A 17,508-nucleotide genomic window follows, 5' to 3' on the forward strand; every position below is an offset into this window, starting at 1 on the left:
CATATTTCTCCTGTATGTGTCAAAGATCTGGTACTGGAGATTGAGCCAAGTATTCAAACATATTACCAATAAATTCAAAAGATCTGGAGATTATAATGCCTAAGAACATGACACTGGAATCAGGTAGTGTTTTTCTGCATCATACCGAAGAGCAGGTATGTTACTGAGACTGAGCCGGTATGCTCTTTGTTTTTTCTCTTTCTTTTATTGTATGTACAAGCATGTCTGTCAATCACTAGGACTTATCCTTAAACTTTCAAAGGCCTTATCTTCAAATGCAATTAATTAATGTATAGACTTGAGAACCATGTTCTCAACATATAAATTTTGAGAGAAAGACATATTCACATGATAATAGCTGGTCACTTTGGTATGAGTTTATTGGTGGACTCTTATTACCATCACCACACCATCACCCTATATTAAATCTTACCTTGAAGACTGGTATGGTGGCTTGAATAGGAATGGCCTCCATAGACTCATATGTTTGAATACTTGGCCCAAAGGGTGTGGTATTATTAGGAGGCATGACCTTGTTGGAGCAACTGTGTCACAGTGGGGGTAGGCTGTGAGGTCTCAAATGCTCATGCTAGGCCTAGAGTGGCTGAGTTTTTCCTGCTGCCTGCAGAGCAATATGGAGAAATCTCAGATTCTTCTCCAGCACTATCTGCCTGCATGCTGCTATGCTTCCTGCCATGAAGATAATAAACCAAACCTCTGGAACTGTAAGTTAGCACTAACAAGTATTTTCCTTTATAGGAGTTTCTGTGGTCATGGTGTCTCTTAACAGCAATAGAAACCCTTACTAATGTAGCTAGTAATCTTACTTTGAGAATCCAAAATTTAGGGTGATTCCTCAGCCTAAAGAATTTTGTAAAGCCTGTTAGCCTGAACTCTATGCTACCATCTTGTTTATGTTTTATTTTGTCTTCTTGTTGCTTTATCCTTTACATAAAATATTTCTCAGACATTGAGTAGTAGTTAGTAGGTATCTGCCTCTCTCCATGTAACTCCAAGACCTAGCAAGAAGTCAGAAAATCTCAGTAGATGCATAAATGGTGGTGAGTTAGGGGAGAAAAAAGAAGGGTGGAGGAAAGAGCAGTACAAAAGAGAAGGATTTTTAAAAGACAAAAAGAATCACTCACACATTCCCCATACATACATGACTTGCTGTGTAGACTGAGACATGGAGTTGAAGCCCCTGAAGTCTCTAGAAGTCACCAATAGTATCTTGGCTGCCAAGAAAACTGTCACCTGTCAACTGACTACTGACTAAGTGACTGGCAGGATATAGTTAAAGGAAGCTTTTTCCAAGGATCTCTCAAAGATCATTGCCATTTGTGATGACTATATTATCAACAATGACTGGCATTTAACTTTGTTCTCTTCATCTGGAGCTCAATGTCATCCCATTGTCTCTGAGATATGGTTGTCCTGAAATTTCATAGAAACCTGTTGAAAATAAGCAAAAAGAACCTCTTATGGTGTTTCCTAGCCTTTCTGGAACTCCTGGATTGTATCCTAGATGCCAAGAGTATAGACCTTGCAGAACACTAAAAACTCCATTTTAGAGCACAGGCTTCCCCTGGTAAGACTGGTGAAGTCTCCTTTACAAGTCAATTACACCTGAATCAAAAATAATTGATGTGCAGACTAGCATTCTATGTGAGCAGTCCTTAGGAGACATGTTCCTAACATAAAAATAGGGTCAGTGCCTGGGTCCAAAGCTTGCATAATGAAAAAAGTCCAAACACTCAAATTCTGAATGGAAAAGCGTGTGGGAAGAGAGCCACAGACATTTCTACTGGACAATACAGTAGAATCTGGATTACTCCAGTCTTCATTTGGCTGAAAATTTCATGGAAGTGATTGTGATTATCATGCAATTGATTTTAAACTGATCATCTTCAACCTATACGTGAGGAAACTGAGGTTCAGGGTCAAAGCATCTGTTGGGCTCTATGGAATATGGTTCTGATAAATGCATACATTGTAGTCATTGGACAGGAGCCACTGGAGAGGTATACGTAGCCAAGAGGAGCCTTCAGGCCATGGTGTGAGCATGGAAAATCTCTTTAGACCCAGTAGAGCACAGAGGCAAGTGTGTTCATTTACACATTGCCTGCATTGTGTAATGCTTATAGAACTAAATGTTATACATAATACTAATATACTTGCAGGGGTTGTCCCATGAGCAGCCTGACCTCCATCAGAAAGCTGAAGTAGATGCTGCTAGTAACTGAAATATGACAGCTGTCCACCTTGCTTTCAACTGCTTAATGAGTCTGTTTGTTTTTGTTTGTTTTTGTTTTTCAATTTTTATTATTTCATCTATTTACATACCAGTCATTACCTTCTGTCCGCCCTCCCACAGTCTGTCATCCTATTTCTTTTCTCCCTTGCCTCCAAAAGGGTGCTTCCACCCACTAGACCTCCCCTTTCCCTGGGGGCTTAAGTTTTTTGAGGATTAAATGCATCTACTCTCACTAAGACCAGATCAGACGCACCTCCGCTATGTTCATGCCAGGGTCCTTGAACTGGCCCATGTATGCTCGGGTTGGTGGTTCAGTCTCGGGAGCTACCTGGTGTCTGGGTAAGTTGAGACTACTGGCCTTCCTATGAGATCACTCTCCCCTTCATTTTCTTCAATCTGTCCCCTAATTCAAACAGGTATCTCTAATTTCAGTTCAATGGTTGGGTGTAAATATCTGCTTCTGCCTTAGTCAGCCGCTGGTAGGGACTCTCAGAGGACTGCCATGCCAGGCTTCTCTATAAGCACATCATAGCATCAATAATAGTGTCAGGCTTTGATGCCCTCCCATGAGATGGATTCCAAGTTAGGCCAGTCATTGGACCACCTTTCTTTCAGTCTCTTCTCCATTTTTGTCCCTGAATTCTTTTAGAAAAGAACAGTTCTCGGTCAGAAATTTTGACTGTGGGTTAATAATCCTGTCCTTCACCTTGAAAAGTCTTTCTACTGAAGGTGAACTCATCTCCCCAATGTTGGGCATTTTGGCTAAGGTTAACCCCATTGAGTACATTGAGTCTCTCACCTCCTGGGTCTCTGGTACTTTTTAGAAGGACACCCCCACCTCCTCCACACCGATGTTGCTCATCTCCATTCATTCTCTTTGCCCTCTGGGCTTCTTTCCGTTTCCCCCACCATACCTGATCCTGATCCCTCACCTGCTTGATTGTATTTTTCTATATTTCTTTAAGTGATTTATTTGATTTCTCTTTAAGGGCTTCTACCTGTTTACCTGTTACCTTCCTGTATTTCTTTGACGGAAGTTTTTATATCCTCCTTAATGTCCTCTATCATGTTGGAAGAACTAGGTTCTGGTAGTGCAAGATTAAATTGGATCCTGTTGCATATGATCTTGCCCATCTGGTTATTTCTGGTGTTTACTGGCCTGAGTGTCTCTGACTAAAGCTGGTAGGCATCCTTGGAGGCAGGTAGAGCCAGTCTCCTTGCATACAGGCAGTGCTATCTCTGGCTAGGTTGGGCCTCTTGTGTCTCTGGTTAGAGCAGGCCTCCTGTGTCCCTGATTATTGCAGACCTCCTGGGAGGCAGACAGGCTGTTGGGTGAGGGAGGACATTAGGCCCACTGATCTGGCCTGGGTAGGAAGAGGGCTGGAAGAAAGGTGTAGCTCAGTGTTGAGGTGGGAGAGGTGGGTCCTGCATCAGCTGGGCCCTGAGGTTTTCCCAGCTGGCTTGGTATTTGGGTGAGATTCTCACCTGTGTATTTGATTAGTGCAGATCTCCTGGGAGGCATGCAGGCTATAGGTGTGGGCAGGTCAATGAATTTGGTTTTAAAGCTAATGTTGTACCTTTATACTTGATGTAGGCAATGATCTCTCCTTATCTCAACATCAGCTCTAATAATTGGCATTACCAGTATTTGCATGGAAATGGAAGGGTTTCAGTGGTATAGAAACACCCCCATGGATAGCAGATTTTCTACAGCTGTCACAAGTAGAGACTTATCATCAGATACATTGTAGGGGCTTGTACTCATTTACCCACCCCTTGCATAGGACCTCACATAGTCCTTTGGTTTGAGGCCTAACACAGCTGTGCTTGTTTGCATAAAGCAATGTCCTGTCCTTACCTAGTTGCCACAGGCTTGAGCCCTTCAAATTCGGCCTCCTTGCTAACAGCTCTCCTCACATCCCCTCTATATCTTTCAACTTTTCAGACAAAAAATTTGCAGGTACAATGTGAAAACACATTACCCTGTGTTTGTCCATATCCAAGCTCTTACTTCCCTTGCTTTACTTTGTCCTTTCTAAGAGCAATCTTAGTTAGTAGAGCAGTTTGTTCCTTTATTCTGTATGCTCTTTGAGCAAACTCTAAGCACACCATCAATAGGTTTGGTCTCAAGCAAACAGCCACTCCTAGGGCATCATCACACCCACTCTGGTTTCCTGAGTCCCCAGAAACAACATCTACACAAGACTTACTCATCCTGATGATAATGGTCTTTCCAAAATGTTGAACCCTTCCCTAGATAGAACCTAAATGTATACATCATCTCGGGTCTTATCTCAGGTTGATTCACAGAATGGAAGCTGCCTCTCAACCATTTCTATAGCACCGGTGAACTTACTTCACAAATACCAAACAGCGAGGAATGGAAAGTAACATGAGAAGGTTTTTCTCTGTCCCCATGCTATGTATTAGATACTTTCTAAGTAATGATGACTAGCTATAGCTCCATTCTCCTCAGGAATCAGTTGTCAGTGTATTAATGTGATTCTTGCACAGCCTCAAGTGAATAATGATAACCTGGCAAGCAAGCAATTATGCATAGACAGTTTCTAAGCTTCCACTGCCAGCCCTGTCCTTCCCAGCAACTCTTAGCTTTCAGGTATTAGTCCTATGCAGTTTTTAAATCAGTTGTCACCTGTGTGGAGGACAGCCAACTCAGGGATGTGTGACTCTGATTCCTGTAAGGCTGGTGTGGGAAGCACGGTATTGAACTTAAGAAGTATGCAGCTTTCCTCAAATGGTGCCATGCTATTGCTAGAATCTGGTCACAATATGGCACTGTTTTCCCCCCAAAGTTTTGACATTGAGACTCCATCCGCAGCAACAATCCAGTGCAAAATGTAGCTAAAAAGATGATAACGTGCCACCTGGGAAATGAAACAGCATCAAAAATCTAATTTCTGTGAACAAATTTCCACAGTACTCATTGAAGGGACAGCCATATTCACCTAAATCTTTAGCTGAGCATTTACAAACTGTGGTTCTATTAGATTTTAAACCAGGCTATGCTTGCAAATGTGTTTTTACAGAAAAACTAATTAAAATAACCTGATATTGTACCTAGTGTGAAAATTTTTATAAAAAGGCAAATATAAGCTACAGAACTCAAATAAGCTGTAGCTTTAGTTTCCATGGTATACATTATGAAACAAAGAGATAATAAAGCCATGGTGGAGATTGGGATAAAACTTGAGCTTGAAATTTGGGTTGTGTGCCAATTTTAATTTAATCTTCTGGTTATATTTAATTATATTGCTCCTATTATGCAGGGGTGCTGTCTCCATGTCTACTGTGAAGGGCACACTCTTGGCCTAACGCTTCTTTGGGGACCTCTCATTTTTGATCTCTGAACTGAGTCCTCCCGGGGCCCAGTGAGGAGATCAATCATGCAGGCATCTCCCAGGACACCAGGGCAAGTGGCACAAGTTCATACTCCAAGATTCTCAGTCCTGTGCACCTTTACCACACTTATTGTCAGCTTGACAAAGCCAGCCAAGTTTTTTTTTTTTTTTTGCGTGCAATCTTGAGGCAGCACTGAGCTGAGAAATCATGAAATGCCAGTACCACACCCTCAAGCTTTCTAAAGAGGAAGGATGGGATATCTCAGAGCAATGAAGAAGACAAACCATCAAACATAGAGATACCAGATGAGGCTTAACTGTGTGCAACACAGAGCAGGTGAAATATGTCTTGGCACCTCTGTTCACAGTCTGAAAACAGTCTGATTTGCACGTCTTTCCATGAGCAGCCTGTGTCTGCAGAACTGTAGTCTAGTGTCTTGTGATTTTGCCATTTCTTATTTAGAGATTGCTGAGCAAGGCACAATTAATGCCAGTCCCCTCTGTCCTGCTGCTTCACTCATTTCACATGCACAAAGGGCACATTGCATCCTTGTGTGCTCGTGATGGAGTATGATAGAATATTAATGAGACATGGAAGAAGGTCCTTGAATAACATCTTCTGCCCAGCATTGCTCTGGGAAGTGCAAGGTCCTCTGTCAAAAGTCAAAGCGAGCTTCCTATTTAAATGGTTAACCTAAGGAGTCCAGAGTTAATTTGGTAAACATTATTGGAGTGTCATAGCTATCTCAGGTGTCCATAAAATATTGTTACTAGGGAAGCTTGCCCCTAGTGAGCTTCATGCTACAGAGTTTCAGCAGTTTAACTGTAGTGTCCAGCCTGAGTGGTCTGCATTTCAGTATCAAATGGAGGGGAAAGACAGGGAAATTGGGATCTACAGATAGGTAGATCTGTAATGCTCCTGACTATTCTGTAGGATAGAGCAGGCAGAGAATTCTATAGTCACAAAGAGGTTTAGGACATGACAGATTAAAGAAAATGTTCCACTTTTGGTGTATGACATACCTTTCTTTCTTATGCCAACATTTCAAATTTCAACTCAGTATCATCTCTCTTTCATAGTCAAAGGAGGATATGCAGGCCTAGCCAAGGTCATATGGTTAATTATGTCACAACTTGAATTTTATCTCATGTCTTCTCTATTCTTATGCTGGTTGTATTCTGTGAGATTGTAAAAGAAAGGGGTAGGGAGTCTTTTCTGCAGGGTGCTTTTAGAATTGAAATGAAGTTTGCCAGTGAAGGCTATAGGGATTCATAGAATGCAGCCTGCCAGTGCACAGCAGTATCAGATGGTGCTGTTTCCTGTCTTGAAGAAGTAACAACGTGTATCATACCAGAAATGATCATAACCACATTTCTTGTTCTATATGTGGCGGAACCTAAGCAACTGACATCAAAATGTTTTTATTGAGAAAAGACCATATTCCAGCCACAAATGGGTCAAAGGGGATCTCATATTCTCTTCCTTGCAACCAGTCAATCTTAGTCCAAGATTCTTCTGAGCTAGGCCCAGGTTTATTTGGGTGTCCGCAGGCTAGACTAAGCCTTACCAAAGTCAGGAGAGGAAGTGCAATGGGATTCAGCCTCCATATATGGAGTGGTAAGCCATCTTCTGTTTCTCTGAGATCTGGACAAGCAATGACATAGGACTACTCTTTCTGAGAAAATCTACCCAAATTCTTAGTTAAGTTTTTGTTTTATGTCTACCATGTACTTGTTCTAAAGTGGGCATTCTTAGACGTCTTTGTTTCTGGAGCCTGTGTTTTAAGCTCATTTTGGCCTTAGAATCAGACTTTCTCTTCACCACTATCAGAAATGGTTTCTTTTAAAGTTTTTCACAAACTTCTAGTGGTGATGTCAGTCTCTCTACATATGAGAGACTGCAAGACGTCATCTTTCCTTCTTGGTCTACACCCCTGCTTTATGCAATCTGGGATAACCGTATCCTCACTCTGTTGCCTTTGTGGGTTATGAGACTGAAAGTGGTTTACCTCTATCCTTGATGTGGAACCTTACAATTTATGTAGATAGTCTCTTAGATGGGAGATTTGTCTGGACAAGATTTCTATGATGAGTTTCTGTGAAGGACGTTCCTATAAATAGGTCTCTATACAGAATACACCGTGTCATGGAAGCTCAGAGAAAACACACTTATCACTTAGTAAAAGGTCCTGACATATAAATGAGCCTTGGAACAACTTTTCCTCAGACTGAGGCTTTCTGAGACCCGGGATGTCAGGGTTGAGCATAGGAGAAAATCAGAAGTTCAATGTAGTGTCTGTTCTGACAGATGGCCTGGATCATGGTACAGACATGCCAGAGGTCTGTTCTGCAAGTGACTAGATGAAGCAGGTCTTTGCCTTCACACAATATGGGATATAAAAGGCACAGTGTTAGGTGGCAGCAGGGCAAAGCCATCCTCCTACTGCTCATTATTTGGAAGTCAAGCACTATTTTCTAATATGGAGAAATTACAGGTTGGTAATGTGATCCCAATGGAAACAAAATATAGTGGCTGATCTTTTCTGTCAGTCAAACTCTAGTGTCAGCAGGGAATCTCCAAGCTGAGGGTTAAATTATGATGGTTTCAAAGGGGAGAATTTAAAACATAAATATCAGGTATTTGTATTTTATGTTATGGAAATTCTTGACCATTTAGCTGTTTGGTAATTGCTATGTACAGCTTAGTAAATATGACATGAATTCCAACTCATTCAATACTGTGGAAATTTATATTTCTCTTCTGTTTCTTTCTCTTTGATTCTGTTTGTATGTCTCTGTCATGCCAGTGTGTGTGTGTGTGGGTGTGTGTGTGTGTGTGTGTGTGTGTGTATTATGTACATGTCAACTTCTTTTAACCCCAAAACTTGTCATTCTTTCTAGCTGTGATGAGAGGTCAGCTAGAACGCTATGAAATATCAGAAATGCCAGATCTTTTCCCATTTCCAATTTAGATACATCAGGTAAAGCAGTAGGAAAGAGAAACACTAGTTTATCTTCTTCATCTCCCAGTCCTTCCCTCCATGAGCAGGATGGGCATCTCTGTAAACACAGCCCCTTCTTTCCTTCCTTCTTTCTGTCAGTCATTTCCCGAGCAGTGCTATGGCCAGGTAATACACTTAACTAACTACCTTACTAACCTTGCTTGTGCTTCAAAGCTTTTGCAAGGGCCGTATTTTCAGCCCTTACCCACTACTCTTCTCCTAGCCAAAGCCCTCTAGTTCCCTCTAGATATCCTGTTAAATCCTCCTTCCCTAGACAGGCTTATCTGACCTCTACAGATCATACCAGGCCCCTTGTTATTTATTCTTCTTACAGCACGTATGACTCTTTACGACTTATCACAAAGAATAATATTGAAATTCTGAGTGGCCAGCAGAGGCCAGGATGCCAGAACATAGTGTCTTAGAAGGCTAGGCAGCCAACTGACATCTAATCAGTATGCATACAGTGGGTCAGCTTCCTCTAAAACATCAACCAGAGACAGCCTCACAGAGCAACTGCCAATTAAAGAGAGCTGGCATCAGCCTTTGCACAAACTTTGGGCAAACTTCTTGCTCTGTAGACACCCTCATACACTGAGGATCTTATCGTGCCTCAGGCTTATTTTAGTATTCATGTATTTTCAAGAGAGTTTTACTAGATTAAAAAATATGTACATTTTACCTTCTGTAAGATAATTTTACAATGTGGATCTATTTCAAATTTCTGCTTCTTTGCTTTTGTTCTAAGAAACTATCTTCTCTTACCTGGGAACCCATCCTCTGTTCCTGCATTCCTTCCTTGATGGTCCTGACCACATGTCCTGGGCTTTCATTCTGATACCTACTCAGTTGGACCTTGAAAAATATATGTCATGATCTAAGTTTTGCCCTAGGGGTTTAAAGGAGAGACTCCAAATCCCATAGCAAAAGAAAAACAGGGTCTCAGTCTTTGAGAAGGATGAATCTTTAGATCAACCTCTTTGCCTTTGTTGTAAAGTCATCACTGTGCTCTTTAGTTCAATGGCCATCTCAGTTCTATTTTGCAGTAGAGCAGGTGAGAAATGTTCCTGATAAGTTCAGGAAGAAGGGCAATGTTAAAGATTTGGTAAGATATGCCTTTGATTGACTGGTGTATTTAAAGACCTGATCCCAGGAATATTTGGGAAGGCTTTGGAAGCATTAGGAGGTGCACCTCCCAGAGAAAGCATGTTACTGAGGGTGGGCATTAGGAGGTGCACCTTCCAGAGAAAGCATGTTACTGAGGGTGGGCTTTAAGTGTTTGTGGATTGTTCCTACTCACTGTTCTCTCTATTCTTCCTGTGTGGGTTTGAGATGTGATCTTCAGGTTTCTCTTGGTCATGGAATTTCTTCACCTTTGAAAAGCAAATGTTATATAAGTAGGAAATCCTGAGTTCCCTTTTGCATAGGTTAGTGGTTAATAGTGAGGAGGAGAAATAGGACCTACACTGGTGTTTAAAATGAGATGTCTACATCCTTGGATAAATGCTACTGTGCTTGTACTTTGCCAAATCTACTCTTATTTCTTAATATGTAAATGATTCCTTGGATCTCACCAGGAACTTCAAAACACAAGAAGCTTTAGCAAATGTTATTTGCCACAAACTATTCTCTTTCTTGAAGAAGTCATAGGAGCTGATATAAGTGACTTTATCACTATATTCTAGGACTGCTCATGCATGTAGGAATGGGCCTGCTGCTTACCTCACTTTACAAGGATTGCTATCCAATAGCTCCTTTGGGCCTTCACAGCTCATTATCACCTCGTTAGAGAGGACTGTAGGTCAAACTCTGGCACCAAAAAAATCCACTGTAGATAAGTCCTTGGTGACATGATTATTTGTGTTCTCCTCTTCAGAATTCAATTTACATGCTAATTACCTTTTGAGCATCTAAATACATTTAGCACATTTACCTGTAAGATAGTAGTGGCTCTTTTCTTCCTCCTTAAACTTCTATTTTGTTAAGTTGTCCTATCCTGTTGAGATCTAAGCATTGGGTCATTTTAGTCCAAAATTGGAGGAACTCTTATTTCACAACTTTAAAAAGTCTTTTCACTAATTTAGTTTATTGAAACTGGGGTAAAAGGGTGAAGTTAGAATTTCCTGCATCCTTCAACACAAAACAGGCTTTCTCACCCCCTGATGAATTGATTTGCAAGGCAATATGGAAATTTGATGTCTATCACTCAATATTGGAGATCCAGTCATTTTTTTTCCTATCCAAATGTGGCTCCAAGTCTTCAAATAGTTACTGAGGGAACCATTATGCCCTCTATGCTGTGTTTGCTTACAAGTGTTCTGAAGCACAAAATACCAAACTGTGCATTAACTGAGGGCTGCTCCTCGGCAGATTTTACTCTACAGTTTTAATTCAAATGTAATTGACCATGACAAGGCTGGAAGCAATAAAACTCATCTTTATTGGAATTAACTCCAGAAGACTTCAGCCACTGGTAAAATGTGCTGTGTGGAGACTGCTTACACACCTGCCCTGTTAAAAGAACTCACAAACATAACAATTGTATAGAAATGAGTAAAGTTCTACTCAGGACAGTGACAGGAAAGACTAGTCCTACAGACCATGTGAGCAAGCTCTTTGATTTCTCTTTGATCCCCACTATATATTTTTATGGCCAGTTAATAAGACAGACTGTTTGTGACAAGATGAGCTGCTCTTGTCATGCCCTGTGTCTTCCAATTGCTTTGATGCTACTTTCTCCAGAATGATTTATAGTTTCCACCCACACTGAGCATTGTACTAGGATGTGGTATGGAAGTCGGAGGACAGGATGTTTGGGATTCTCTGAAATCACTTTCAGCCTTTCTCCTGAATTGGGTCCTATAAATCTCAGAAAAGGAAATTGAACTTGAAGCCTGCATCTCTAGTTGAATAAGACATTACTTGACAAACTTATCAAGGCCCTGAAAGGCCAAATTGTGTCTAGATGTGTATTTTACCAACAGTGAGAAGCCTTGATGTTCAACAGAGGTGGGAAGGTGAGGTGAGCATAACCTGCAACCTTCAGCAAAAAGAAGCCTTCCTAATCTCTGCTGAATTGATTTGCATGGCAGTATGGAAACTTATTGTCTATTACTCAATACTGAAGATCTATTCACTGGAGAGGGATCCCTTTCAGTGTAGGTTTTTTTTTTTTTTTTTTTTTTTTTTGTCAGACCACAGAGGTAACTAGCAAAGTCACACTAAAAAAATCCCCACAGAAGTCAATTCTCTCTGTCCCCACTTTTTTGACCTACCTGGTTTTTCCCAGAGTCCTAGGCAACAACCAGGGGCATGAAGCTGTCCTTTTTTTGCTTTGCCAGATGCCTCACCAACTTGCACAACCTCCTCTGCCTTCATCTCTCTGCATCTTAGCATTTGATTGCAAGCTAGTTAAAATTTGAGCTTATTAGTAAAAGAACAGAGTTTATTTTTATTTCATTTATTTTTTGTCCCAACATACCTTTCAGCCTTTCATTGTAGAAGGTAAGTGAATAACAAGATGAAACCTCTTACAGTCTGTATGGTATTAGGTCCTCTGGCTCACTAAGAAGCACAAACATGCAATAAGTCATGCTTCCAAGTCACTGAAGAAAGCAGGACTCCTGTTGCTATGAAAAGATGCCAGAACATTCTATTTTAAAGAACATTCTGTTTTAAAGGCAAGAATAATCAGAAAACGAATTAGATAATTACTGCCTACCTTAGAAGAAATAAAGGATCCACAGATCCTGACAGCTGGTAGACCTCTAGAGAGTATCTGTGTACAAAGACAGAGGCCCTTGGATCTTTACCAACTATGCTGGGTACTCTCCTCTATGTAAAAAGCTTGTTCTGTTGGAACCACTTGAATCTGAAAAACTTCATGTTCTGACCACTTTTGGTTTAGAGGTGACAAAATCAGGCCTAGGGAGATGGAAACTTTGGGATTGCACTGGGGTACAGGTGAGCTACTGGCATTTGAGTGTAGATGACAAATGATAGACTTATTCTGATTAATATGCATTTCACATATTGGCTTTAGGGCTGTACAGCTGTGTATACAATCAAGCTGGAGTCCTTCAGAAATACTTACCATGCTGAAGAGCTGGAGGAGAAAGAGGCCTCTAGGAAGAAGGGTCTTAAGATTTCCCAAGTCACTGCCATTGTCATAAGCTTCACATGCATTTTATTTAATCTTTGCAAAACTCTAGAGGATTGGTACTCTTTGCAATTAAAAAAAGGAAACTTCTTCTTGATTTTCTCTCTTGTTTTTTTTTGTTTGTTTTTTAACTCATAATCTTTTTTATTAGATATTTTCTTTATTTACATATCATACAATATCTCCTTTCCCCGTTTCCCCTCCAAAAAACCAAAAAAGCAAACAAACAAACAAAAAACCCAAAAACCAAAAAACAACAAGAACAAACCCCTGATCCCTTCCCCCTCCCCCTTGCTCACCACCCTACCCTCTCCTGCTTACTGGCCCTGGGATTCCCCTACACTGGGGCATAGAACCTTCACAGGGCCAAGGGCCTTTCCTCACATTGATGACAGAATTTTCCATCCTCTGCTATAAGCATGCTGCTGGAACCATGAGTCCCCCCAAGTGAACTCTCTTGGTTTTTAAGATTTATTCACAATATACCCATTTGTTGAGACATACAAATATATGACTGGCTAAGATTCAGGTACAAAGACAACATGTGGATTTTGTCATTCTTAGTTCGGGTCACTTCATTTAATATTATACTTTCCAGATACATACAATTATTGTAAAAATTATTTTTTCTTTATAGCTGAATAAAATTCCATTTTATATGAGTAAGACAATTTTATTATCCATTCGAGTATTGACGGACATCCAGGCTGGTTCTATTTTCTTCCTACCTTGAATAGAGTAGCAAGAGACATAAATAGAAGAGTGCCTCTGTGATAGGATACAGAGTCTTTAAGATATATGCTTGGCAGTGGTTTAGCTGGGTCGTATGGTATTTCAATTTTTAATTTTTTATGAAACCTCCATACTGATTTTCAAAATAGCCATACAAATTTTCACTCTCCACAAAAGTGAATAAATATTTTCTTTGTGAATATCCTCACCATCATTTGTTAAGAATTCTTGAGGATAGCTATCTTTTCAGAGTATCACAAAGTATTTTTTAATTTATATTTCTCAGATGATCATGTCTTATTTTTCTTCCCTTCCCCTCTTTCTTTATAGCCATATAAGCCATATAAGCTATATAGCCAAATAAGTCCAACCTAGGGTTCAGAACCTATGTATCTAATGTTCTTCTATCCCCTATCCTGGCATTCTGTGTCTACTTTGAAAATGAGAAAACAGTCGAGGATACCATTCCTGACCTCAGTTTCAAAGTTAATCAATAACTACACTGATGACTGCACTGGAAAAATCTCATTCAGGGGTAGGGATAGGGGTAGGGGCAGAGAGAAATAATTGCTTTAATATAAAGGAAAAAATTAAAGCAGAGATGCAAGGAACAAAGAAGGAAAGGTAAGCATCAAGAAAATTAGAAGTTACATATACCAAGAAAGGTAAGGGACAGGGGTAGGCAGATGGTTCAGTAACTAAGAGCTCCTATTGTTCCTACTGGAAACCTGGGTTTGATATCTAATCTCCATGTCTGGTTGCCCACAATCACCTATAACTCCAACTCTGGGGAGTCTGTTGCTCACTTCTGGCCTCTGTTTGTTCTACACTAATATGAACACATTTACTCAGATCCCCGCACCCCCGACACTTACACTGCTGTGTTGTCTGTACTAGATGTTGTTAAGGTTATTTGAAACCAGCCAACCTGTTAGCCGCCACCAGTGCCTTCTGTGTCACCTCTCAGTAAACTTCTTGTATTTAGCTCTTTTATATTTCTCTGGAAGTACATGAGATTTGGTGAATCGCTATCAATGTGGCTGATGAAATAGGTACAGAAGTGAAATATTTTATCTATCTGTCTTGGGATTATTATAGTAAACAAACTATACCCAAATCTGTGAAAATGACTATTTCCAGCAAATTATCAGGATACAGAGTGGTGTTTTTCTGTGAAATCAGTCATAGTTGATGCTCACTGTCTCATCTACCCATTCAGACAGGACAGTGAGAACTCTAACTTCCTGTCTCACAGCCTCTCTCACTGACTACATTCACTTGGGAAAGACGCTTGAGTTTTATTGTCATGTTCACACCATTCCAACATTTATTTTTGACATTTAAAAACTAAACTCACTCTAATAACTCAACTTTTTTCTCTCAAAATTATTGTTTCTTAGAACTATTTTTCCTGCCTTCATACTGCTTTATTTTGTAGAAGGAATGACTCCTTCATAGAGATGCTTGTAATTCAGTTTCCCATTGTTTTTCTTTCCCATCCCTCTTTTTACTCTCTCCCTCCTCCCACCTTCCCAAGAATTCTTACCTCTATACCATAATATTTTATCTTTTCTCTTGATTTCTGGAAATTTTGTCAGTCATTCTCTTCAGTTATTAATTTAATTTTTCTGCATCATTGTGATTTTTTCATTTTGTACCCCAATCAACTTTAAATCTGATGTTATTTTAAGGGATTGTAAATTGTATTGAATTCTTCCTGTTCATGCTATTTTATCTCAAATTCTTAGTGTTTTTAATCTCATCTTCTTTCATTCCATATTATTTTTTTTTCACTTCATGTTTCCTCTTTATCTCAGAGAACACAAATCAGATATTTTTTAAATTTAATGTATTTTCTCAGCAACTGTCAAAGATGTGTTTTCCCTCTGAGTTGCCCACATCTGTTGTGCTGAAGTTTTCCCATAGACTACAGTTAACATGTAATAAAATAATGAAAGGTTTGGCAGGGATCCAGTGTGCCATTCCTACAGGCTTTGTCTGCATATTTTTTTTTTTTTTGCTTCTGCATGTTTTCAGAGATGAGATTGCAGGTGATTCCTCTGTCTCTACTTTGTCCCCAGCTGTCACTAGCTGTCCCCTAGCCTCCAGGCTTGGATATCATATCAAGTGTTGGATATCATCTCAAGTAGGCAGTTATTTCAGATTTTTCTTCTCATGGAAGCCAAAGAAAAGGCCATGTTTGTAAAAGGCTCTTCAGCACTATCCCAGAGAGTAAATGGATTTGAACCTACTTTCCTTACACACTCATTTCTACAAGTATCTGTGCGTCTGTCTGTTCTCCTGAGTGTACTTTCACGTTCCATGACTACCTTCCTCCCTAAGAAAGGGATGTGCACAGCCCTCGGTGGTCTGTGTTTTCTCAAAAGTTACACTAGCAACCTGACATGCAATGATGTCCTCTTGCAATCTGTAGAAGAGAGAAATTATAGCTAATAGAGCAACTACGATGACCAGTTATCAACTTTATTTCCCTTTATGTTTTGTTTTGTTTTGAAACAGGAAGGATTTGAAAAGTAGTCAGTGGTCATTTACATAGTATATTTTAGATCCAGACTCAGCATTTTCCCAGCATTTAAAAAAGCATTTAAATAAAACAGACACATACATATATGTGTGTATATATACCCAAAGTAAATGAATTATAATACTTAAAAGACTGAGGCTAACCTGGGAAGACTAAAATTCTAATAATATGCCGTTTCAATTTTTCTAAAATTTAATGATGGTACCTAATGAGGGTCATGTCTAAGGAGGTATAGAAGTAGGAATAGATGAAAAGCAAGGATTGAAGAGGAACACAAACGTAGAAAATCACATTTGCTTCCTGTAAAACTTGCCTCATTCGATGCTATATATTACTTAGCAGTGTTCACCAAACTGGAATGCATAAGAAAAACTCCACAATTAGACAGAGATTCTTATTCTTCAGATCTTGGCTCACATGGAGGTTTATGTTGCTTATGTGCTCTTGGGCTGTCTGTGAATACTGCGTTTTGTAAAAATTCTAGTGTGAATAGTTAAGTTGTTTTAATCTTAAACTCTGTGATTCTTTTCCTATGCTTGTTTCCTCAGTGGCTGTCACCTTCCCTTTTAAGCTGAAGATCACAGGATATCCGCACCAAACACCTAGGATCAACAGAAGTATTAAAAAAATACGGATAACCACAGTGCCCTTTCCCTCTTCTCTCTGATGCCCTACCAACAAATAACAGCTTTGTGGCTATGAGATAGCATTCATTTGGTAAGATGGAACTAGGTTAGATTTATCTGGGAGATTTAAAATTTATCAGTGATTTTTCATGAGAATCTTTAACATATAGAATTATTAAACAAGTACTATGTATTGTCAAAGTAGCATGAAGTGGATGAGCTCCCATCCTAGACCTAGAGGAGGGGGTCAGATAGGAATGGTTCAAATTTAGATGCTGTAGAGACAGGACACTGTACATGTAGATCCCTGACAGTAAATGCTGGCCTCTGAGCTCAAAGAACCTCAGCAGTCTCAACCTAATACTCTCAGAAAAACGTGTCTGCCCTGTGCTGGGATCTTTGAGAGATATCAAATAAAGTCGGCTAAACAAATGTTGGAGAAATTACAAACTGAATTTAACTGCTGCTGCAGGAAGAAACTGTCTCAAGCAGAATGAAGACTTGCTAGGTGATGCTCACAGGAAGAGGAAGCAGAGTTGAAAAATACAAGCATGTAGGCAGGAAAGTCTGTCTCTGCTCCAGCTTTGTATGTCCCTCTAGTGGCCCTGCTTGAAATTGCCAGTATGGAGCAGTTATTAATAGGGTATGTTTTCAGAAATCTGGTCTCAACATTCCAAAGCTGAGTGAAAAAAAAAATGGATTTGGATCTGATAAACAATGAGCAGCTTCATTAGAAGTTTTATCCATGGTGATCTGATAGGACACAAGGAATTATTTCAATCTTCTTGTATCTGTTGAGGCCTGATATGTGACCAATTATATGGTCAATTT

General features: G+C 39.8%; 1 long non-coding RNA gene across 1 annotated transcript; it reads left to right on the forward strand.

Annotated features, from left to right (window-relative positions):
* Positions 1 to 600: 600 nt before the first annotated feature.
* LOC116084596 lies at positions 601 to 16,694 on the forward strand. Its single transcript, XR_004116179.1, has 2 exons — positions 601 to 725; positions 16,600 to 16,694. It is a non-coding gene; the product is annotated as an uncharacterized LOC116084596 (long non-coding RNA).
* Positions 16,695 to 17,508: the final 814 nt, after the last annotated feature.

This window comes from Mastomys coucha, unplaced genomic scaffold (assembly GCF_008632895.1).
Source record: "Mastomys coucha isolate ucsf_1 unplaced genomic scaffold, UCSF_Mcou_1 pScaffold9, whole genome shotgun sequence".
Taxonomy (NCBI): domain Eukaryota; kingdom Metazoa; phylum Chordata; class Mammalia; order Rodentia; family Muridae; genus Mastomys; species Mastomys coucha.